We start from the raw sequence: 25,117 nt of genomic DNA, 5'->3' as shown, positions 1-25,117 counted from the left end.
AGAAAAGTTATAATAAAAATTAGAGCAAAAATCAATGAAATTGAAAACAGAATCAATAGAGAAAGTCAACTGAACCAAAACGTAGTTGTTTAAAAGAATCAGTAAAATCAATAAGCCTCTAACCAGGCTAACTAGAAAAAAAGACAGAAGACACAAATTACTAATATCACAAATGAAAGAGGAGACATCACTACAGAGCCCATTGAAATTAAAAAGGATAATAAAAGAATACTATAAAAAACTCTATGCCCACAGATTTGATAACCCAGGTGAAGAAGACCAATTCCTCGGAAGCCAAATCTGCCAAATTCACACAAGAAGAAACAGATGATCTGAATAAGTCTGTATCTATTAAGGAAATTTAACCAATAATTAATAACCTTCCAAAACAGAAAGCACAGGCCCAGATGGTTCACTGGTGAATTCTGCCAAACATTCAAGGAAGAAATAATACCAACTCTCAACAACCTCTTTCAGAGGGAAGCAGCAGAGGGAATACTTCTGAATTTATTCTCTGAGGCCAACATTACCCTAATACCAGAGCCAGATAAAGACAATACAAGAAAAGAAAACAAAAATCCTCAACAAAATATCAACAAAATGTCATGCAAAAATCCTCAACAAAATATCAGCAAATGGAAAGCAAAAAAGTAGATAAAGAGTTACACATTACACATCTTGAGCAAGTGAGGTTTATCTCAGGTATAAAAGGCTGGTTCATAGAAATAATTGGTAAACTGGACTTGATTAAACTTAAAAACTGCTAAAGACAATATGAAGATGATGAGAAGACAAACCACAGACTGGGAGAAAGTATTTACAAAAGACACATCTGACAAAAGACTGTTATCTAAAATGTATCAAAAATTCTTAAAACTCAATAATAAGAAAACAAGCACCTTAACAGACACCTCCCCAAAGAAGATACATACAGATGGCAAATAAGCATATGAGAAGATGCTGCACATCATATGCTATCAGAGAAATGCAAATTTTAAAAAATAAACCATCAAACACCTATTGGAATGGCCAAAATCTGGAACACTGTCAACACCAAATGCCAGTGAGGATATGGAACCACAGAAACTCTCATACATTGTTAGTGGGAGCATAAAATGGTACAGCCACTTTGGAAGACAATTTAGTGGTTTCTTAAAAAAAAACTGAACATAATTCTACCATATGGTGCAATAATCATGCTTAGTATTTACCCAAAGAAATTAAAACTTCTGTCCACACAAAAATCTGCACATGGATGTTTATAGCAGCTTTATTCATAATTGCCAAAACTTGGAAGCAATTAAGATGTCCTTCAGTAGGGGAATGGATAAATAAGTAAACTATGGTACATTCAGACAATAGACTATTATTTAGTGCTAAAAAGAAATGAGCTATCAAGCCATAACAAGACATGGAGGAATCTTTAATTCATAATTACTTGGGGTAAGAGGCTAATCTGAGGAGGCTATATACTGTGTGATTCCACCTATATGACATTCTGGAAAAGACAAAACTATAGAGACAATAAAATGATCAGTGGTTGCCAGGGGTGGGGGTGGGTGTGGGAGGGATGAACAGGCAGAGCACTGAGGGTTTTTAGGGAAATGAAAATATTATGTAATTATGTAAAATATAATGATGGATATATGTCATTATACATTTGTCCACACTCATAGAATGTACCACATCAAGAGTGAGCCCTTAGGTAAACTATGGACTTTGGGTAATTACGATGTGTCAGTGCAGGTTCGTCCTTAGTGAAAAATGGACCATTTTGATGAGTGATGTTGATAAGGAAGGAGGCTACACATGTGTGGTGGTAGCAGGTATATGGGACATCTCCGTACTTCTCTGTACTCTCAATTTTACTGTAAACATAAAACTGCTTTGAAAAGAACTATATTTGATATCTTATAATAACCTTTAATGAAAAAGAATATGAATATTATATATATTGCATGACTGGGACATTATGCTGTACACCAGAAATTGACACATTGTAACTGACTACACTTCAATTTTAAAAAAAGGAAAAAACTGCTTTAAAAAGTTTTTTAAACAAAGAATCTTCATTTAAAAATTTATTGTTTAGGCAGTACTTGAGATTATTATTACTAATATGAAACATTTTCCTACTGGCCAAATTTCAGGGAACCGGATGGAAGTTCTAAATCCATGTGCACATCTTTCAAGGTATTTAAAAGCAAAGTAAAAATGTATCTTGAGGAGTGTTCAGGAGATTAGAATATTGTTTTCATTAATTGTCTTTTAGAAAACGTTCAATTCTGAGGGATCTCAGTTTAATGACTTCCTGCTTTACTTAAATTTTGGCCACAGAAGTAGTCTTACTGGTTATATAAACTTGGATAGATTTCCATCCAAAGTAAACTACCCAGTTTACTTACTTTCTGTCTCATTCTCCAGGAGAGTCACTGGGTGATTACGACAATGAGCAAGTTACCTATTTTGTTGTCTCTTCTTGGGGCTGGTGTGGTAGGATTCTGCCTTGCTCCCAGGCAGCTGAGTCCAGGCAGAAGTCTGATGATCTCTTTCTTGTCCTTTTCTCGTTTACAGATCAGAAGCAACAGAACTAGAACGAGGACGCTCATAGCTTTTTGGTATGTAATTGAACTCTTCACAATGAATCTCCCTTTCAGTGATACTTATGACCTGAATGGCTCATACTCCACTTTGTTATTCTAAATTGTGAACCAAATTATAGCAGCCTCGGTAATCCCAAAGCTAGGATTAATGCAGAGAAAAGCTAATAGTATTAATAAATAACCAACTGTGTTTGGTCCTCTGGATTTTCCTTGAAAATGGATTCTTGATGGCGATTACTTTTCAGTGGGAGAGCTGTTTGGTAAAGCAGTTCATGGAATTATCTTGTTTGACCCCTTCAGAGGTCAGGAATAGATCATAACTATCAAAGTAGAACTATAATTATGTGAAGAATCTATTTTATAAGCCACTGTGTGTGTAGATGCCCATATATACATGGAAAGTTCTAGAAATGAGACATGTGCTAATCTAAATTTACTAATGATTACAACAAAATATTTATACTTAGTAATTATAAAAGTAAATCAAACTTAATATGTTCTCATCTTTAAATTTAATCCCTAACTGTCTAGGCAAGGATGAAGTTCTGTAAATATGGGTGTAATTCTTCTCATTTTCCTTTAATTTTCTGTTTATAAAATGATTTTAAAAGAAATACATGTTTCCATTTCTGACTAGGACATCCATCTCTTGTTAGTTTTAACTTTTTATAAAATACAATTCTAGCTTGCTGGAAAATGCAAGGGAAGCATTCTTTTTTACAGCTATCTATCAAGAACAATCCTTTTGTGATTCCGTGGATACAACTGAAATTCTGGTTCATTTTCAGAAAATATTAGTAAAGTAACTTAAGTGCTATTAGTTTTCTATGAGCCAAATAATAGTAGTAGTAATAATCAATGTTCTCCCTAGTATGTAATTTTTACCACTTCCAATTACCTTGCAAGTGTCTTTGAAACATTGTTACTCATGACTCATTAGTCACCATCATCCTTTTTGATGACCTTGCCCTTCTCTTTCTCTTTCTGTAGTTGTTAAAGCACACTGTCCTGGTTGTCCACCTCACTGACAAAAAATTAGCTGTGTTGCATACAGTTAGCAGTCAGATGTCTTCAGATACATACATTCCTTTCGTTTCGACACGTGTATACCAAAGACGTGCCTTTGTTGATGAGATAGATTGTATGACTCAGTCAACAAGATTCCCGCGTGGCCTTCCATGGTAAAGAATGCTTTATTGGGCGTAACATTTGATGTTTCATTGAGGAATTTAAAGTGATACTTTTCATACTTGTGCTATTCATTGAAGGTTTACAAAACTGGTTACCCTGAGGTGTTAACGAAAACGGGTAGATTTTTACCATCTTCAAAAGTTGTCAAGTAATTTCCCAATAAAACATTTCTGATCCTCAGATTGGGGGTCTCCCCATCATAAAGGGTAGCTATCTGGCTTGCTATCAGAAGGAGGTGTGTTAGAAGGGAACCCTGCATTGGTAAAGACTGGCTGAGATGAACTCTATGGTCTCTTGTAATGAGAAACTTGACATTGCCTATGTGAGATGATCCTCAGCTCTGCAACCAATGACCAAATTAGATACTTTGAGCCTTGTTGAGCATTATAGAAATTCTTCCCCTGAGTAAAATCAGACAGTATAGTGGTGAAGACAGCAGGCTCTGAATTGAGATGGCCTGGGTTTGAATCTTGTCTCTGACACTTACCAGCTGTGTGACCTTGGTCACGTTTCTTAACCCTTACGTGCCTCCCTTTCATCTCTTGTTGAATGGAGACAGTAATAGTACCTCATAAAGCTGTTGGTATGAATATAATCCTTAGAACCAGATTTGTTATATTGTTATGTACTGGAAGATGTCACTTACGATGGTGATGAATGAACGAGGTTGTCATCAACTGGGGCATCTGTGCCTCTTGGAGAGTTTTCTACATTTGTCACTAACCTCCCAAATGTATGGCTTTTAAGAGTGGAGTGCACTTGGCAATGGCTTCTCTGAATTTCTAGCAACTTATTTCTTCAAGCATCCTGAAATACTGTCTTGGACTCACCTGAAGCCAACACGAAGGCATTGCTCAGACTCTTCACGAATTCCTAGTTACACCAACATTGTAGATGTCACCTCTATGACACAGCTACCCTCCTTTCCTCAGGCTCCATCTCCCATCTACCTTGGATCGCTTCATGCAGGCCTGTCTGCCTACATTCAAACATTTCTGGATCTCAGATTTCATAACAAAGAATATTATTTTTTTCTTTATTGAAGTACCACCAGTTACAATGTGTCAATTTCTGGTGGACAGTACAACGTCCCATATATTACTTCACATAATGTCCTCAGGGTTCATGCATATACATACATTTATTCGTTTTCATATTTTATGAAGAGCCTTATTGTGATATTTTCTAACAAAGCTAGAAGTTTACCTAAGAGAAAGTCTTGTGCCAGCTACTAGGGTAATAAAACGTCCTCCAATTTGATGCAAAAGCATATTAATTATTTTCATCTTTACCATTGTTATTAAACAATAGTAAAGGACTCTGGCTTATACAGTCACTCCAATATATTATAGACAGTTCTCGGTCCAAGTGTGTGTAATGAGAGCAAACAGTTCATAATTCGTTCTCTTTCACATGTGCTCAGATTTCTGGCTCCATGTTTATTTTGAATTCTTCACAGAATTTTTTTTTCATTTTTTTCTTATTTTGGTTTAAAACACACATAACCAAAAAATTCACCTTCCGAACCATATTAAGCATACAGTTTGGTGATACTGTACTGTTTAAATACATTCACATTATTGTACAAACATGACCACCATCATTCCTTATAGTTCTTTTCATCTTGTAGAACTGAAACCTTATGCCCAGTAACCAATGTCTCCATTCTCCTGTCCCACCCAGTTCCTGGCAACAACCGTCATACTTTCTGTCTTAGGATTTTGAGTACCCTGAATATCTCATATAAGGGGAATCATACAGTATTTGTCTTTTTGTGACTGGCTTATAAAACTTCACACAATGTCCTCAGGGTTCATATATGTTGTACCATACTGCAGAATTTCCTTCCTTTTTAAGGCTGAATAATATTCCATTGTATGTACACCACATGCTGCTTATCCATTCATCTGTTGATGGGTTGCTCCCATGTTTTAGCTGTTGGGAATAATGCTGCTATGAACATGGATGTACAAGTACCTCTTTGAGATCCTGCTCTCAATTCTTCTGCGTACAGACATGGAAGTCAAATTGATGGATCATATAGCAATTCTATTTTTAATTGTTTAAGGAGCCATCATACTGTTTTCCACAGTGACCGTACCATTTTACTTTCTTACCGGCAGTCTTCACAGAACTCTTAAGTACAGAATGCTTGTCTAATTATTTTGACATATTCCTGTTGGGCAGTGAGTATTATGAAGTTTTCTGTGAATATATTTTGAACACAAGGTTCTATTTTTCCTGTTATTTTCTTCTTGCTCTGCCTATGAGCAAGAAAGAAATATTTAATGTTAATTTACGTTACCAGGTGATTCAAAGTGTCAGTGCAGTTTTTCCAGAACAGGACTACGTGGGGCCAAGTCTCAGACTTCTAATGGAAAAACAACTCGGGCTCTGGGGATTTCTTGGCTTATTTTAAAATAAGCGCTATGTTAAAATCTCATGTTCTGGCAGTGTAGGCGCAGATGACCCCATTTCTTCTTGAAGGCTCGTAATTTTTTTTGCACAAAATATACCAACATGAGCAGGAATGGGGACAATTGGATTACAAAGAGTGAAGTGGCTAGCTGAAAAACTCCTTCTAATACACGTTATTTGAATCTGCAGGCTTTTCAAATCACAGGAGGACAGGTTAATATTTAGGCAATTATTTTATCTGGCTAATAATATTTGTGCTTTCTGAAATTTTGGTTTAAAATATGAATATAGCTTTCTAAGGGATAGAATCTAATTCCCAAACTGATGGAGATTAGCTGACCATGTTGAAATCTTTTGAGGTTATTTCTACAAATTAATGGGGGATTTTCCCAGAAGATTTTCTGCCTTCATTGTAGGCAGTGAGGAAAAGGGGGAGGATAAAAATAAGCTTACTCAGGAAGCCAAAGTTTCTTGCTGTCAGACGTCTCATTTTCCCTGAGTTTATTGTCCCCAGTAGAAATATCAATGTCTTTCTGAATAAAATCACCTTCTACCAAAGTGTTCAAAAAAAGGATTAATTATCTTGGGTATATGACAGTTTACAAGAGAAAAAATTTAAACATAACTTAAGTAAAATGAGAAAAGACTCTTGTTAGTGATGAGTGAGGCACAAGTAGCTCTTATCAGGCTAGGACATGCTGCTGTAGCAGATTAACCCTGCATCCTCAGTGGCTCAACACAACAAACCTTTATTTCTTATTTATACGATATACTCAATACTGGTTGACATGAGGAGGGAGGGCTCCTCCACGCCACATAGTCACTCAGGGGTGCAAAGTGATGAAGCCCCATCACGTTGTGGTGTCACCATGGCAACAGATGGCTTCAGTGTTTGCTGTGTTCGGGCAAGAGAGACTGTGGAGGACTCAGACTTTTCTCCAGACTGGAGGTGGGGCACGTCATCTCCACCGAGAGCCTATTGGCCAGAACTAGTCATGTGGCCTCTTCTAACCATGTTGGGCAGGAGGTCTTCCTGGGGGCCCAGGGAGTAAAGGAAAACGAGACATAGTGAGCACCAGTAATTCCTTCTTTGATGAATTTTGCTGGAAATTCTTGTATTAGGCACCTATATGAAACAACTTTCCTTCCTAAATCAGTCACACTTACCATTCCCTATGGCTTACTATGGTACTCTATTTTAATCTCTTAAAAATAATGAAAAGCAATGGCCTCAAATGTCTAGACAGTTATAGAATTCTGTTATTAACAGTATTCCATAGAATTTATTTGTATTCTTAATAATATTCTATTATTTCTTTTCCTTTTCTTCTCAATAAAACCATAACTTGAAATTAAATGTAACTCTAAATACAGAGCAGATTGATTGCAAAATCCATTCACGTGATATCAGGCTAGGAATATGCAAGAACAGTTTTAATAGATTTGTTTTTCATAATTTCTTCTTCTTTTTAAAATAGGTTCAGCTTTCCCTGAATCTGAATCCCATGCTTTTCTCCTTAAATTTCCTTTTCTCTTTATTGGCGTATTTTACCAAGTGATACTTTTGTATAGGGTACATGAGGAATAAACATGTCTGAGGATGTCTTTTGCCCTCATGATTGATTATGTGTTTGTTTGCCTGGTATTGAATTTTATGTAGAAAACTTATCTTCATTTAGAACTTTCAAGGCGTTGCTGTAACATCCTGCGACATCCCATGTTGCAGGTGAGAAATCTGATGTTATTCTATGCTTGTTTCTTTATAGATGGTACCTTTTAAAAAATTCTGTCTGTAAACTTTTAGGATTCTCTGAGTATCTTTGAAATTCTGAAATTTCACCAGGCATATTCAAGGAACCTTATAAAATATGTCTGATTCAGCATTTTGCTGCTGAGGAAAATCCCTTCCTTCCTTCCCTCCCTCTCTTTCCTTCCTTGCTTCCTTCCTTCCTAACTTCTTTCCTTCCTTCCTTTTTTCCTTCCTTCCTTCCTCTCTGAGCTCTGCTTCCCACTGCTTTGGTCACATTCTCCATTCTTTCCACCAGGTAACTCAGATGGTCACTGCTAGCTCCAGATCTGCATCACACTCATGACTAAAATTCTAGAAAAAAGGATGTATCTTTTCCTTAACATTCCAGGCAGAACTTCCTGATTAGCCTGACTCGGTTCATGTAGTCCTTTCTGAATTGATTGGTCCTTGTGTCAAAGAGGAGAATCCATCTCCTTAGCACCTCTCCTGCTACGCCTCTGGTCCAAGGCGCTCTCACGTCTTCTCTGGATGACTGTGGGAGCCTCTTACCCGGTTTCTCGGTTTATATACTCGCTGCCTCCAGCCTCTTCTCAATGTTAGAGCCAGAGCTGTTAGTGTGTTTGTCAGGTCAAAACCCTGCAAAGCTCGCCTGTTTCACTTCAAGGAAAGCTGGAGTCTTCAATCATCGCTGAAAAGCCCACCCGAGATCTGCGTGATCCGGCCTCCCATGACGCCTCCGATCCATGTGCTGCTGCTTCCCCCCCGCTGCCCCCCAGCCTCAGCCGTGCTGGCGTCCCCGGTAGCCTCACCCAAGCCAGACACACTCCCGGCGCCGTGCGGGGCCTCTGCGTGGGCCGCTCGCTCCTCCCGGGCTGCGGCGCCCTCGGACACCAGCCAGAGGCTGCGCCTCACCTCCTTCTGGTTTTTACCGGACGCCGGCCATTCCAGTCAGACCATTTCTACCCTCCAGTGTAAAACCACAGCCCTCTATAACACTCTTCCCTGTTTTATTTTTCTCCATTGATCTCCATCCAATATACCATTTATTTTACTTACTTATCTCAATGGTTTTTCTACCCCCATGGGATGGAAACCCCAAGAGGGCAGGAGGTTTTATATATTGTGTTCAATAGTGTATCTTCAGTTCTTAAAACTCTGCCTGGTACACAGTCAGCCAATGCATATTTAATGAAGGAATGAATGATTGGCATACCTAAGCCGTATGCTGGCTCCTGCTTGGGGATGTGGGGCCATGTAATTGACAGTGCCTACGGGAGGGGGAAGGGCAAGTCTTTGAAGTGAAAGGAGCTGGTCAGACACAAGTTTATAAAGAGCTAATAGATCCTAAGAGTGAGCTTTGAGAAATGGGAGTCTGTATTAAATGGTCTAAGCGTAATAGGTGGAAGAGAGCAGCAGACTCTGAAACCTGACAGTAACTTTCCAATTTGTTTGATTTTGAATTTTGCATGTGTGTAATTGTCTGTATATGTTATAATTAGTCTTTTAAATGTTAGGTAATTTTGCCTGGAAAAAATTATAGGGGAAACGATTTTTCTCTGAGTTTCTGAGTAATTTATTTCATTTTCAATTAGATTTTTACTTTCACCGATCAATGTGTGAAAAAAAATGTCAGACTTTGGCAAAGAATATTTTATTTCTTTCAGGAGAACAGGATGCAAGATGGATAATTGGTTAATCTCTCCCTACTAGATTTTTTTTTTCTTAACTATTTACCTGCATCCAAATGAAATTTTTTGATGTTAATGATTACAGGCTGAATAATTGGTGAGTTAAGAGCTATAACTCAGAAGTTTTTATTTGTATCTAGCTTTTCCCCCTTTCTCAGTCTTGCTGAAAGTTCTACTTTACTAATTTTAGTTCAAAGAACTAGCTTCTTGTTTTACTGATTCTCTTTGTATTTTTCTGTTTTATTGATTTATGCCTTTATTTTTACTATTTCTTGCTTAGGATGTGTTAAACTCTTAGCTTATTTGTTTTCTTTCCTTCTCCTTTTTGATAAATGTATTTAAGGTGTAAGTTTTTCTCTGAAAAATGCTTTAGTCTTGTTTCCTAAATCTTCTGACGTGTAATGTTTTTAGTGGTGATACATTCTAAATATTTCCTACTTGATTTCCTTGATCCAATTTTTTTTAGTAATGCAAGATTTAATTTCTAAACATACAGACTTTTTAAAACTATGCTTTCTTATTTAAGTCTATTATTAATGCATTATAGTCAGAGAACATAATCTGTGTTAAGCTGATTCTGTAAAATCTATCAAGGCTTCCTTTGCAAGACAGTACTTTTGTCAATTTTTGACAATATACTGTGTGCTGACAATGAGTGTGTATTCTGTTTCTTAAGTACAGAGTTCTGTGCATCTGAATTTACTAATTTGTGCCATTTGGGTCATCTGCATTTCTGTGTTCTTATTGTCTGCTTAAGCTACTGATACCTGAGAAATGTGTGTTGTAATCTTCAACTGTACCTACTGAGTTATTTATTTCTCTTTCCAGTTTTATGGGTTGTGGTTGCTTGAGTCAATATATTTTATTTTGAGGCTGCATATTAATATGCGTATTAAGGCTATGCTTTCTTATTTTTGGTTATATATATTTACCATGAATTTCATATTTTCAGATATTAAAGTTGTCACCACAGCTTTTGGTTTGTATTTTCCTGGATATCTGTTTCCATCTTTTGAAGGTTAACATTTCATATCCTTTTGTTTTCTATTTTTCTTTTTTTAGCTAACATATGGCTAAGTCTTACTTTTTAAAATAAATTTGATTTCAAAATATATCATACATTATGCTAAATATAATATTCATAGAGAAGAGGGCACAAAACTAACTTGAACAGCTTGGTGATTTATCACAAAGCAAAGATTCTTATAACTATGACTTGAGTCAAGAAATAGGGTCCTGTTGGGGCCCCAGACTCCCCTTTTGTGCCCCTTCTAATAAATACTCCCTACGTCCCTCTAAAGGTAACCAATCTGCTGCCATTGGTGGTAATTACTTCTTTGCGTTCCTGTATAATTTTATGACTCAAATGTACTTTGCTAAACTCTATGGTCTAGTTTTGCCAGTTTAATTATTTCATATAAACAGAATCATACAGTTTATATTCTTTGCTGTCTGGCTTCTTTCTCTCAATATTATGTGACTGTGGAATAGGGCGTTTTCTTCTTTTAATTGCTAAGTAGAAATCCATTGTATGATCAATCCACAATTTATTTATCCACTTTCTTACTGATGGACTTTTTTTTTTTTTTTTTTTTTTACGATTTTGCTATTATTAACTAAGCTGCTGGAAACATCCTTACACATGTTTTCAGTGTAACTGTGCATGCGTATCTGATGCATGTTCCCTTGAGTAAAATGTATGGTTCTCATAGACAGCGCATGTGATCAGCTTTAACAGATACTGCTAAAGAGTCTTCCAAGGTGGTTGCCCTAATTTACACTCCTAATTTACAATAGCAGTGTTTGAGTGTTTTCTTTGGCTCTACAGTTGTACCTGGTACTGTGAGTCTTCTAAAATTGCATGATTTTGGTGGGTGTTTAATACTGTTTCTTTGCAGTTTTGCCTCGCAGTTCACTGATGTTAATGAAGTTAAGCATCTTTTCATACATATATTGGCTAATTGATATCCTCCTTTGTGAAATGGTTATGAAGTCTTTTCTCATTGTTCTCTTGGGTTTTTCTGCCTTTTTCTTATTGCTTTGTAGGAGTTCTTTATGCATTCTGGCATGTAGCCTTGTATAGCTGTGTATACTAAGAACATCTTTTCTCATTCATTTGCTTGATTTTACAACCCCTAATGTTGTCTCTAGGCAAATGGAAATTTTTAATTTTAGTGGGTTCCAACTTATCAAGCTTTTCCTTCATGGTTAGAACCAACGGGGAAATGACAGTGTTTTCAATAAATGATACTGAGGCAATTATTATTAATTTGAAAAATGAAACTTGACCCTTATTTGAAACCATAATAAAAAATCAACTGCAAGTAGATTGTAGATCTAAAATGAAATACCAAGCAAAAGTTCTAGAAGAAAAGGTAAGATAATATCCTTATGGCCATTGGATAATAAAATTAACAGCAAAGAAAAAGCACTAACCATAGTCATCTTTGCAATCTTGAGTCTTCTAATTAATGAACATGACCTAGCTTTCCATTTATTTGGATCTTCTTTAATTGCTTTCAATAACATTATATAGATTTATTCATAGAAGTATTATATATCTTTTGTTAAATTCATTCTTGTGTATTTACAGTTTAATGATGTTGCTATATATGTATCTCCTTATAACTTTTATTTTCATGCTGTTACTGGTGTGTAGAAATGTTAGTAATTTTTACGTAGTGGCCTTATATCTAGCAACTGTTCTGTGTGTCCACTTTTTCAGTTTAAATAATTCATGTATAGATTCTTCTCCACATGTAAAATCATACCATCTGAAAGTACTGACAATCTTAATTTCTTGTTTTTTAATTATTAGAATTCTTACTTTTTTAAATGAGCACTTCTGATACAATGTTGTGGAATGATAATGAGCATCTTTGGTTTATTTCTAATATCCAAGTAAAAGCCCCAACAGTTCACCATCAAATATGTGATGGAGAGAATAAGGACTGTTTTACTTACTGAAAATGGCAGAGTAAGGACCTCTTTGTTTTGCCCATGGCAGATTGGAAGGGCGTGGCTCCGCAGTTCATCCCTGATTCATGAGGTTTCTGCTGGAGGGGTAGGGATGACCTACTTCCATGATCACTTATTCATCCACATGTCTGTGTTCCTTGGCTTCTCCTTCTCCTGGCACTTCATTCTGCTGGGACTCTCCACGAGGCTCAGCTTTTCAAGCATGGCAGTGTCAGAGTAACTGGACTTTGTAGATGTTATCTGACTTCCCCTAGAACAAGGGTTCCCCTTTCAGATCTAAAATTCTATGAGTTGGAGTCCACACATTCATACAAGCTGCAATTAAACATATCTATTTAATTAAAACATTCTCATTCATCTAAACACTTGACATAAACAAATTTCAGTACAATAATGTCAAGAAAAAATAGATAATTCCTTTTTTATGTGTGATGACAGACTTTTCCTTTTGAGGTTAGGTGAAGTTGTCTAGGGCAGGGGGGAGGCGGCAGGTGCACATATAAGTTGGCTGTGAGAAGGTGGGTACAACACGGTGTGTAGGTGAGGTGTGAGTGAGAAAGAGAGCACGAAGTGAAGAGAGTGGGTGGACCACAGGAAGCTGGCTGGAAAAAAAAAAAGTCTGGCTTTACTTAATTAAAAGCAAGAATAAAACAACCAAAGACAAATGGAAAAATCTCATATGCAAAGCCTGTAAACGAATGGAAACAAAAAAATAAGCACACAAGTGTTTGGAGAAAGGTGAACTGAAGTGGCTGGCCAGTAACATTCTATTCTAGTTTTTGTGTTACTTCTCAGGACTTTATGCAGTAAGATAGTCTAATTTAAAAAACAAATAAAAGAGAAAAAAAATTCTTCAGCAACGAACACAAAATATTCTTTGGTAAAACTTAGATTTCCAGTTTTATGATTCTAGTCGTTTAAAAAAGATGGTCTATTGAAATCAAAGCTATTTTAACTCAGGGTGTCAATGATAATTTGTCTCTGGTCTGAAGCTAAATGGCGCACTTACATGTTTGTCCACTAGGAGTCTCTTTGCATACATGTTATGATTCCAGAGAAAGCTATTTCTGAAGGCAGTGTTTACGTGGACTGTGTCAACAAATGTCTCAATTTGAGGGTATTTAAGAACGGCTTTAATTTAACAGTTCTTCCTAAAGAATAAATAGATGTGTCTCGGCTGCAGCTTTCACTGTTGCTTTACAAATTCCAGAGACATTAACAAGGAACTGTCAGCAGATGCAAAATTCAAGTACTTGCACAGGGTTGTTGGCAGGCTGATACAGGTAGAAGCCTTAGATTCAATAGCCTGCCCATTTAGGATTCCGACCAGGAAGTTAGTCCTATATTATTTATGAATGAAGACTTGACAAGGATGCTCAATTCCAAAACAGGCTGCATTCGGCTCTCCAATGTCTCCTTCTAGGAGCTGTACCCTTTGCTGATCAGAGCTTTCAAAGTTACCCAGTGGCAGCTCATCTGTGGCTCCATGTGTAGCCCTTTGGGTAGAAGGTATCAACTGCAGTCAGTCACATAAGGCTTCTCTGAATTGTTCAAATTTGTTTAATCATTTACCCTCTCTAACTTGTCCTAAAGTAGAAGCAAGGTCAATGTAAGTCGATAGGTATTATTAGGTGCCTACTGTATGCCTGGCCTGGGGTGTCTACAAGAATTATGGGACTCATTCCTTCTGTAAGAATGTAATGAGATTTACTGTTTGCAGAAAAATTAGGCAGGTTGCTAAGGAGAAGTTGAAAAGGCAAAGATTATTTTAAGAGGCGGCATTGCTAATGTCCAAAGGGCCCTGAGCTTGGAGTCTGAAGACCTGAATTCAAAGCCTGACCTTATGACTTGCTAGCTGTGTAAAGCAGTCAGTCTACCTGCTCAGGATGTCAGTTCCTTTATTTGTAAAGTATAGGTGATATTACTTTGCAGAGTTGATGTGAAGACTGTGAATAGTTTGTGATAATTCTGCGGAGTATTATGGAAAGAGCCTCCAAGAGAAGTCGCCCTTTCTTGATAAAGGCAGCCTTTCGCATCGTAATGCACAGCAGTTTAGCTCCTTACAGTCTTGGTCTCTGCTTCTCCTGGCAGAATTGCCTTGGGCACTACTTTTGTAAAATCATAAGGCCCATCAAAGCGGTATTTCCCAAGAGAGAGATAGCCAGACAAAAGAGGAATTTTTGCTTCAACTCCGGGGCCACGGGTGCAAACAGCAGGCAGTTTGTATAGTCCTTTTTCTTCTTCTGGCTTCCTTCTAGCCAACAGTGATTCCGTAGCAGAGGCCGCTGCTACATGGGGTATACCTACTCACTTCGGTAGAAAGAGGGTTCAAAGAAAGCCCTTGTTTGGCAAAGCTGAACTGAAGTGATTGGCTGCCTCAGAGCAGTGTGTACATGGTCCAGATTTCATAAGCAGAAAAATCTATCTTCCCAAGAGAGAAAATATGATTATTACTCATGTGGAGAAATTTAAGGATGCAAACTGCGGGAAGGTGAGGGCGAGCATTGCCATTGTAGACAGAGTGTGCCTACGGGACCGGCTGCAGTGGACCCAGTGACTGATGCGTTGCCTCGGGGCTACCAGTGCTTCCTGTGGCCTCATCACAGGCCTGGTGGCCCTTTCCCTACTTGGTGGAACATCTTGGGGGCTAGTACAAAGCTTGAAGGAGGTGCCTTCAGTTTCCATCGCAAATCTTTTAAATTGGACCTAAGCACACAGCTGATTTGGATCTTAGAATGACCGGCTCCTAGGAGTTCCTTGGGTCTGTCACTGGCCTAGGAAAGCGGGTAGGTGCCCTGCAGGTTTTATCTGCACTGGTGCACAGAGCTGCTGCTGTGGGGGTGGGTGTGTGCGTGAAAACCTATTTTGTGGGGGCCTCAACTACATAAATAATTTGAAGAGCAAAAAGTCAGCATACAAGTGGGATCCATCACTCTTAGGACTGGGATTGTGGAATTTTAGACAATCACAGGAACAAAATCAGTCCCATAGAGATGAGGCCCAGTGGTCTCTGGACATCTGGTCGACCCTGCTCGCTGCTGAAGGGAAAGCAGCTTGGTTGGTACCAGTGGGCACAGGGCAGACATAGGCAGTGTCCCGCTACAGCCTTAGAGGGGGGTCAGCGGGGCCTCGCAGCTTGCTCGAGCCCTAAGGGCATGCTGGGACACAGACCATGATCCGTGACTTGGATTGTGGAGGCTCCTGAAATGGCCAGGATGCCTGCGGCCAGAGATGCAAAGGAGCTTCGTGCCTCCCTGAGGGGCGTGGCCAGTAGCCATTGGGTCTGGTGTGGGTTCTTCCAGGAGGAAGAAGAGGCAGATTGTTGGTGATCGCTTACAGCGTGCCTCTGGCTTGTGGCTAAGGTGAAATGGTCCTTTAGGAGCAGAGACTGAGATTATTGGCTGAAAGAGGGATATTTTTTCCTCCTCTTAGATTTGTGGATTTTTATGTCTAAGCCTTGACTGTCAAGGCTGACAGCTTCTGTGGGAACGCAGGAGGGAAGGGTAAGAAAGAGGCCTGCCAGTCTCAGATGATGGATCTGGATTTCAGCGGTGTTAAAAAGGAAATAATTTTAATCATAGTTTCTGTTTAAAAAAGCTGCAGCTCTTACAACCATCTGTCAGTTTATCCTCAGAGTGGAGAGACCGCCGAAAAAAAAAAAACGCAGCAAAGTGAGTGGAAAAGTGAACAATAAGAAAAAAAAAATAAGTGAAAGAGGAAGAATGAGGCTTTTAGAGAATGTAGGAAATGGATCGGAACAGAATGACAACAGAGCTTAAATTAAGAAGGAAAAAGTTTGAAGTAATGTGGATGAAGCCATTTTTTTCCCTCTCATGAATTCCTGGACCAAGTAACAACCCCAGACCACCCCACCCCATACATCGCTGCACATATGCTCACGAGGAGGTCGCCTTGCATTTTCCTCCCTTCTCCCCTGCTCTGCCTTAACACGAGACCTCTTGGAAGTAATGAAACTAATGGATTGATTCATGTCTGTTGCTTTTACATATGAGCAAAGATAAATTTTTTCTCCTGCTTCCTGTGATGATCACTTGACAGATGATGCTTATGGACAGTCTCATTGCTACTTATGTGTACACTTTGTTGCCATGTTTTACATGCTTTTTGATGATTGAGACTTCTGCCTCTAGAATGATTAGTTTTCTGTTTCCAGAGAGCTCTAGCTTTTGGATTAAGAATAGTGCACATTGTTTGCCCATGTGCCCGGATTTTCTCTAAATCCATTTGTTGTTCTGAGAATTTCTTGTCAAATGCTAGCATTATACTTTTAGAAGATAAACATGTTATGAGTTAATCTGTTGGATTTTTAAAATTTAGGCTCCTGAAAAAGAGACTAAACCATTTATTTCAACTGGAAAATTATCTCTAACTCACAATAAATCATCTTCGTTTAAAAGAAATCTTTAAAACAGTAGGCGTGATACTTATTTTGCTGAATCATTTCAAAGATTATAATGTCTGTTGGAGAATAATCAAGACAGCTACTTTTGGATCAATTGAACCTATAGCTGCCTTTAGTAATTTTTTGTAGTTCTTAAAAAATAACAATTATACTACCAACTACCTGCTTTATCAATAGTACGTTTGTTGCAGGTTGATATTCTTGGGTTATTTTCTGGTTTTTAAATGATATAGGACCAGAGTCCATAATTCTGACTTAACTCATTTACTAGTTTCTAAAATAAATTGCTAGAATGAACTGTTATTTTATTTATGCTAAAATGAAAGGAAATGATTCTTCACCAGCATCTTAGTCAGCTTGGGCTGCTATAACAGAATACCATAAACTAGGTGGCTTAGTGACAACAGAAATTCACTTCTCACAGCTCCGGAGGCTGGAAGTCCAAGGTCAGGGAGCCAGCGTGTCGGGTTCTGGGAAGAGCCCTCTTCTGGGCTGCAGACTGCTGACTCTTCTTGTATCTCCACGTGGTGGAGCGTGACCTGGCTCTCTGACCTCTTCTAAGGGCACTGATCTCATGTATGAAGGCTCCCCTGTCATGACCCAGCTCCCTCCCAAAGGCCCCACCTCCAAATACCGTCACATGGGCAGTTAGATTTCAACATATAAATTTTGTGGGGACACAAACATTCAGTCCATAACAACCAGTATATATTAAGGAAAAAAAATCTCTTTGAAATTAGCTTTATTATTCATTTGGTAATGAAATGCTTTCCACTCTTCAGTTGTAGAACTTATCAGAAATACATTTTATTTCATTCCACCAACTTAAAAAAATTCTAATGCCCTCATCATTTTGGCTAAATCCCATATTGTGGTGTGTTCAGGAGTTGTTCTTTAAAGAGAATAATGGTCTCAAATATGACTGAGAACACGATTCCCTTAAATCCTGAAATAAGGTACCCAAAATGTCTCCTGGAGAGGGGGCTAGGAGTTAATCAGCCCTGGAGTGTGAACGCTATTTTATTTGATGAAACCTCTTCTCACTCCGCTCAAACCCTTTAGCTGTGCACTAATTCCATTAGGAAGAACGGTTCTTTATAACAAAGCTATTTCTCGGTAATTGCTCCCATTCTAGGTAATTGCTACCTCTTATTGAGCACGTGGTTCCCATGTGATATTTCACTTAATTCTCACAAAACCCCTATCAGTTGGTTATTATTATTTCTGTTTAACAGATGAGACTCTTGCCATTTAGGGAAATTAAGTGATTTTTCATAAGTTGCCACATTTAACAAGTGGCAGAGTGAAATCTACTTGACCCTAATCCATGTGTGTGCAGTAGTTTTAAAAGTTTTTTTTTTGGTTGTGTACCTATAAAATAATATGGAAACCCTATGCCCTCCCTCACAGTATAAATTGTCACCCAGAGGTTTTGATTATATGTTTAAATCATTGCAAAAGATATAACTTCTGGCATATTATAAATCTTGATAATGGAAAGGTAATATTTCTCCTTCAATATAACAGTGCAGTATAAATAGAAATTTCATATGTCTCCTTATTTATTTTTTAAAAGTAGTCTTTGGAGTTTTAAATTTTACATTGCTCTTTTTTTTCCCCCCTGGAACTTGTATTTTCATTCCAATACTCCATGGATTTTTTTTCAATTATATAATATTTTTATGTTTGAAAACTTTTATGGCTAATTCTATAATACATTTCAACTATATATATATGTATTTTAAAATGAAATTAATTTTAAAATTTTGAGGTGACATAACTCTTTAAGCCATAAATTATTTCATTTGGAATGAGTTATTGTTACAATTATTGGTACATAACTTAACAAACAATATGAATATGTTACACATTTTGACAAATAAAGATTAATACAAGAGGTAAATTTTTATTGAAAATGAATTATTTAATGAGGTAGATGAAGCTTTCCTTCTAATTATGTAACACATCCGTGGATGAACGTTACTTATTGCTAGAATGAGAGTTCAGAACCAATTCTAATCCTATTATTGGTTTTTATGTATGTGAGCACTTAAGACTATTTTTGACGTAAATAAATGGGAATGGAGCACGTTTTGAACTGCTTCCAAGGATATGCCAAATATCACATGATGATCTGTCACAATAACTACTTTTAATGATTAAGAGACTTAAAGTAGATTTTTCTTTAATTTTATTGAAAGCAAAGAATTGGAAACTTGATTGATGAACATTATTTGTAACCCTGTCATTAGGCTCTTACACATTTCTAATTCCTGCGAATTATACAAAAATTCTTTATAAAGACACATCAAATAACTACTGCTTCTCCCTTTGACTCTTTCATTTATAGGCACCTTGGTTAAACTGATATTCTCTGAAAGGTTGGGAATGTGGAAAAATTACTTCCAAAGCACTTTTGCCAGCATTATTATTATTTTTCACAAACTGCTTTTACTGCATGCTTCATAAATATTTTAATGTCTTATCAATATATAGATACCATGTAGCTATAACATGGTTAGCTGAGCTGGTTCTCTTTGCCCAAACAATAGTCAAATGTATTTACATGAGTCTTCATGATCACCATTTTACTTCCTGATTCTTCCAGCTTATGGGTGGGAGCTTTGTATGGAAGGGGAGATGCAAGAGTTGAGCTTAGGTTGTTTTCATGATTCTTCTGCCTCAAATTATCTTTCAATCATTTTGGTGAAATTTTAGATTTCATATATGTCAACTACCTCAAGGAATAAAGTACCAAAACTCCAATAGCCTCCACAAATATGCATTCATTCCTAGGTGCCCTTACCTATTCCTCCTTGCACCACTGATTGCATCTTATTTCTACCCATTTGCTCTTTGACTCAGGGAGGTTTGACATCAACACAGTTTTATTTCCACATCCCTCAGATGGGGAAGGAGATTTCTAATGAGATTCATGATGGTACTATTCCATTAAATGGAAAAATTTGGAATTCATAGGTTTTCTTTATGGAAATTCATCTATAGTTTAGTGCTTTTCTTTTTTGTATTTTTAATTCATTTACTCAACAAATGTCTATTTAATCACCCTGTGTACAAAGACTGGAATATAGCAGTAAGCAAGTAGACAAGTAGACAAGGTGCCTGCCCTCAGGTAAGTTACACTATAGTGGGAGTCAGATGTTAAAGAACTAATTGCAAAATTAATAATCCAGTGCAATTATAAGAACTTCAATAAACAGAAGATAAGGTGCTACGAGAGCATGCAAATGGGGTTGATCTCTCTTGAGGATCATGGAAAGCTTTCTTGACTAAGTGACATTTGGTCTGCGGGTTGAAACATTAGATGATATAAGTCATTCTGGGTGGAACGTGTTGAAGAAGAGCCTACACCAACGTTCTGAGGTTGGTAGAAACATGTTTAAGGAATTAATAAAAAATCCAGTGAGTCAGGAAGATGGAAAGAAAGAGACACAGAAATGATCCAAGATGGGGCTGGAAAAGGAAGCAGAGGCCAGGTAGTACAGAGCCTTGCTTGTAGGAGATTTTCATGAGTTTGGTCTTTATCTTGAGATTCAGTGGCCACTGTAGAAGTGTAAGCAAAGAGATGAGTAATCAGATGTTCATTGGAAAAACATCACTCTGGGCAAGAAAGAAAGTCAGGATGCCAGTGAGGATGGCCCTGCAGTGGTCCAGGAGAGAGGTGCTGGTGCCTTGGACTAGGGTGGTAGCAGTGCATATAGACATAGTGGACACAGTCAGGTGGGAAAGTTGTACGATATGCATAAAATAAATATTCCTCAAAATCCAAGGTAGGCTTAATACTCGTGACTAGAGCAGTGTGTTGACTGAATCCCAATGCTTAGGAGAAGAATTAGAGATGATTTTCTTCCCTTTTTCTTCCCTCATCTCCTGTCAGTTCTGTGCTTGTTTTACTATTAGAGAGCTGTCAGAGTGAAGGATTCAGATTTCCACTGAATTAATAAAGTTGTCTGAGGGTGCAATCTATTAGTTTAAAAAGTCATTCGGCAACTCTTGCCTAAGCTGTGCACTTCCCTGGGCAGAAAGAAGACTGTGTCTTGTCATTTGACATTCTCACTGTCCAATCAGGGACACCTGTCCACAGCATCGTGGAACAATACCAAGGTCATTGAGGAGTCAGTGGGAGACTTGTGGGAGCCAGGATAGTGTTATGGTGCTTCAGAGAGCAGACTCTGGAGTCTGGGTTTGAATTTGGAAATACCCATTTACTAACTTCCTCCTCCAAATTGCCTAAATTATCTCATCTAAGACGTGGGACTAATAATAGTATATTATCCATAAAGTGGTTCTAACCATATGGTATGATATAGGAAATCATCAATTGGCCAGACAAATAGTAACTACTTAATAAATGCAATCAGTTTAACTGTCATGTTATTATAGGGGAGGGGCTTGTTAGCCATCTGGGAAGAATCAGGAAAGGTTACACAGTGATCTTTCACATCAATTTAAAGAGTATATATAGTTGATCTTTAATAAGTGTTGCTTAAGGAATGAGTGTGTTTTATGAAAATTAAATATTTTATTGAGCACTTATTCTATGTTAGGCCCTGTGTGAACATTATAAAGATATTTTCTCACTTAATTCTAATCTGACCCTAAGAAGAAAATGCAGTTATTATCCCCATTTCACAAATTGGAGTCCAGAGGTCCCCAAATATCAGTTACTTGTCCAAAATTACAGAGTAAGTTGCTAAGCTGGGATTTAAGTCTAGTCTGGACCAATTTAAAGCTTTGTTTTTAACTTCTAAAAGTTCTCCGAGCTTCTTTACCTAAATGTGCTGCTGAGTTCAAACCGGCTTTTGCTTATTACCCATTTACTCAATTAGTGCTAAAAATACATTGCTGTGGAGTCAACAAAATACTTATAGTATTTTATCTGAATATTTTAATTTTATAAATATTTACTGCAGAAAATAAATATATAGGGGAATAAAAAATAAATTCCTGATTATTACAACTCTTATAGGTAATTACTATACCTAATTTTCCATAGATACCTTCAGACTCCCACCCCCAGTGCATTCATGTATGAGTTGTATGTATATAAACCCATATTTTTATAATAAAAAACATGAATGAAGTCACACTGCATATATTTTTACCTTTTTCATTAAAAAATATATTGTAAAACTCTGCATATTTGGTATGGCAGTGCTTAGCATAGTTGATGCACATAGTAAATAAAGAGTCACCGGATGTCAGCAGCCATTGTGATTGTCACCAGTCATCGTCATCTTGACAAATTGCTCTCCAGAAAAGCTGTAATAATTAGATATCCCAACAACAACAAATTATTCTTTTAAGCACACTTCCACCAAACTTGGCTTCTACCAATTTTTTGGTGTAAGCTAATCTTGAAGATCAAGAATAGAATTTGGCTGTTGTTTTATTTTGCACTTATTTTATTACTAATGATATTAAACATTAGTCATTTGTACCTTTATGTTTTGAATTTTCCTTCACTTGTTTTTTTTTTATTAGTTTGCTAATTCTTTTCTTATTTTTAGTTGACATATAGTTGATTTAAAGTGTTGTGTTAGTTTCTGGTATACAGCAAAGTGATTCATATATATATGGATACACACACACACATATATATAATTTTTCATATTCTTTTCCATTATAGGTTATTACAAGGTATTGAATATAGTTACCTGTGCTATACAGTTGGACCTTATTATTTATCTATTTTATATATAGTAGTTTGTGTCTGTTGATCCCAAACTCCTAATTTATCCCTCCCCCACCTTTCCCATTTGGTAGTCACAAGTTTGTTTTCCATGTGAGTCTGTTTCTGTTTTGTAAATAAGTTCATTTGTTTTATTTTTTTAGATTCTACATATAAATGGTAACATGTATTTGTTTTTTGTCTGACTTCACTTAGTATGATTGTCTCTAGATCCATCCATGTTGCTGCAGTGGCATTATTTCATTCTTCTTTATGGCTGAGTAATGTTCCATTGTATATATACCCCAACTTCTTTATTCATTCATCTGAATAAAGATGGACATTTAGGTTGCTTTCATGTTTTGGCTGTTGTAAATAGTGCTGCTATGAGCATTGGCGTGCATGTATCTTTTCAAATTGGAGTTTTCTCTGGATATTTGCCCAGGAGTGGAATTGCTGGATCATATGGTAACTCTATTTTTAGTTTTTTTAAGAAACCACCATACTGTTCTCCAGAGTGGCTTCACCAAACTGCAATCCCATCAACAGTGTAGAAGGGTTCCCTTTTCACCACAGCCTCTCCAGCATTTATTGCTTGTGGACTTTTGAATGATGACCATTCTGACTAGTGTCTCCCAATGTACAAGTCTTTTGGAAGAGTTTGAGAAGGATAGGTATAAGTTCTTTGTATGTTTGATAGAATAGGACTCCTCAGTGAAGCTGTCTGGTCCTGGATTTTGTTTGCAGGGAGGCTTTTTTTTAAAAAAAGTTACTGATTCTATTTCACTTCTTTATTTTATTTTATTGAGTTATAGTCAGTTTACAATGTTGTGTCAATTTCCAGTATAGAGCAGTTTTTCAGTCATACATGAATATACATATATTCATTTTCACATTCTTTTTCACCATGAGCTACTACAAGATCTTGTATATATTTCCCTGTGCTATACAGTAAAACTTGTTCATCTATTCTATATATATCTGTCAGTATCTACGAATTTCGAACTCCCAGTCTGTCCCTTTCTGTCCCGCTCCCCCTGGCAACCACAAGTTAGTATTCTATGTCTATGAGTCTGTTTCTGTTTTATATTTAAATTCATTTGTGTTCTTCTCTTTTTTCAGAGTCCACATATGAGCAATCTCATATGGTATTTTTCTTTCTCTTTCTGGCTTGCTTCACTTAGAGTGACATTCTCCAGGGACATCCATGTTGCGGCAAATGGCGTTACGTTGTAGTTTTTATGGCTGAATAGTATTCCATTGTATAAATATACCACAACTTCTTTATCCAGTCATATTTCACTTCTAGTGATTGTATGTCTTCTTGATTCAGTTTTGGTAGACTGTATGTTTCTAGAAACTTGTCCATTTCTTCTAGGTTGTTTCAGTTTTGGTAGACTGTATGTTTCTAGAAACTTGTCCATTTCTTCTAGGTTGTTTAATTTGTTGACATATAATTATTCATAATATTCTCTTATGATTTTTTAAAAAATTTCTGTGGAGTTGGTTGTTATTGCTCCTCTTATGTCTTATCTGGTTTCTTTGGGCCCTCTCTCTTTTCTTCTTGGTGAGCCTGTCCAGAGTTTTGTTGATTTTATTTATTGATTTTTTTTTCTGTTTTTAATCTCTGTTTAATTTATTTCCTCCCTGATCTTTATTGTTTCTTTCCTTCTGCTAAATTTAGGTTTTCTTTTTCTTTTAATTTTTGTCATTCTTGTTGGTTTAGACTGGTAGTCAGATAAGCTCAAACTCATTCTAGAAAAAAAATCTGTATTTTTCTTACTCCCCTACCTACATTTTATGATTTGATGTCCTATTTTACATCTTCATGTATATTCTTGTGCTGTTCATTGTATTTGTAATTGCTTTCACAAGGTTCCTTTTTTTAAAAAAAATCTATGTACTATCTTATTTATTTGATCTACAATCTTTTTATGTATTTGTTTTTCCTATTGTTATTTTCCCTTTCATATACATTCTTGCTTTTCTAGTTAGAAAATATCTTCCAAAATTTCTTTTAAGATAGGTATAATATTGCTGTGTTCTTTTAATTTTTGCTTATCTGAGAAATTCTTTATCTCTCCTTCTACTCAAAATGATAATCGTGCTGAGCAGAGTATCCTAGTTTGCAGGTTTTCCCCTTTTAGGACTTTGAATACATCTTGCCACTCCCTTCTGGCCTGCAGTGTTTTTGTAGAGAAATCAGTTGATAGTTTTATGAGAGTTTGCTTGAAACTAACTCTGTTTTTCTCTTGCCTTTAGAATCCTCTCTTTTTTTTTAGCTTTTGCCATTTTAATTATAATATGTCTTGGTGTAGGTCTGTTTGGGACCCTCTGTGCTTCCTGTACCTGGATATCTATTTCCTTCTTTAG

The 25,117-nt window shown here is 36.9% G+C and overlaps 1 protein-coding gene across 5 annotated transcripts in view; it reads left to right on the top strand.

The window, feature by feature from the left end:
* The window catches only part of IPCEF1 (interaction protein for cytohesin exchange factors 1), a 153,273-nt gene that overhangs the window by 42,369 nt on the left and 85,787 nt on the right, over window positions 1–25,117 (top strand). For all 5 annotated transcript variants that reach the window (XM_032485221.1, XM_032485223.1, XM_032485222.1 and 2 more), the window contains exon 3: window positions 2,575–2,618. The gene's annotated coding sequence lies outside the window, so the exon portion shown is untranslated. The remainder of the gene's footprint in view (window positions 1–2,574; window positions 2,619–25,117) is intronic.

Source organism: Camelus ferus, chromosome 8 (assembly GCF_009834535.1).
Source record: "Camelus ferus isolate YT-003-E chromosome 8, BCGSAC_Cfer_1.0, whole genome shotgun sequence".
In the NCBI taxonomy this organism is placed as follows: Eukaryota; Metazoa; Chordata; class Mammalia; order Artiodactyla; family Camelidae; genus Camelus; species Camelus ferus.
The sequence above is the reverse complement of the archived record's forward strand: the minus strand, read 5'-3'. Positions and strand labels throughout refer to the sequence as shown.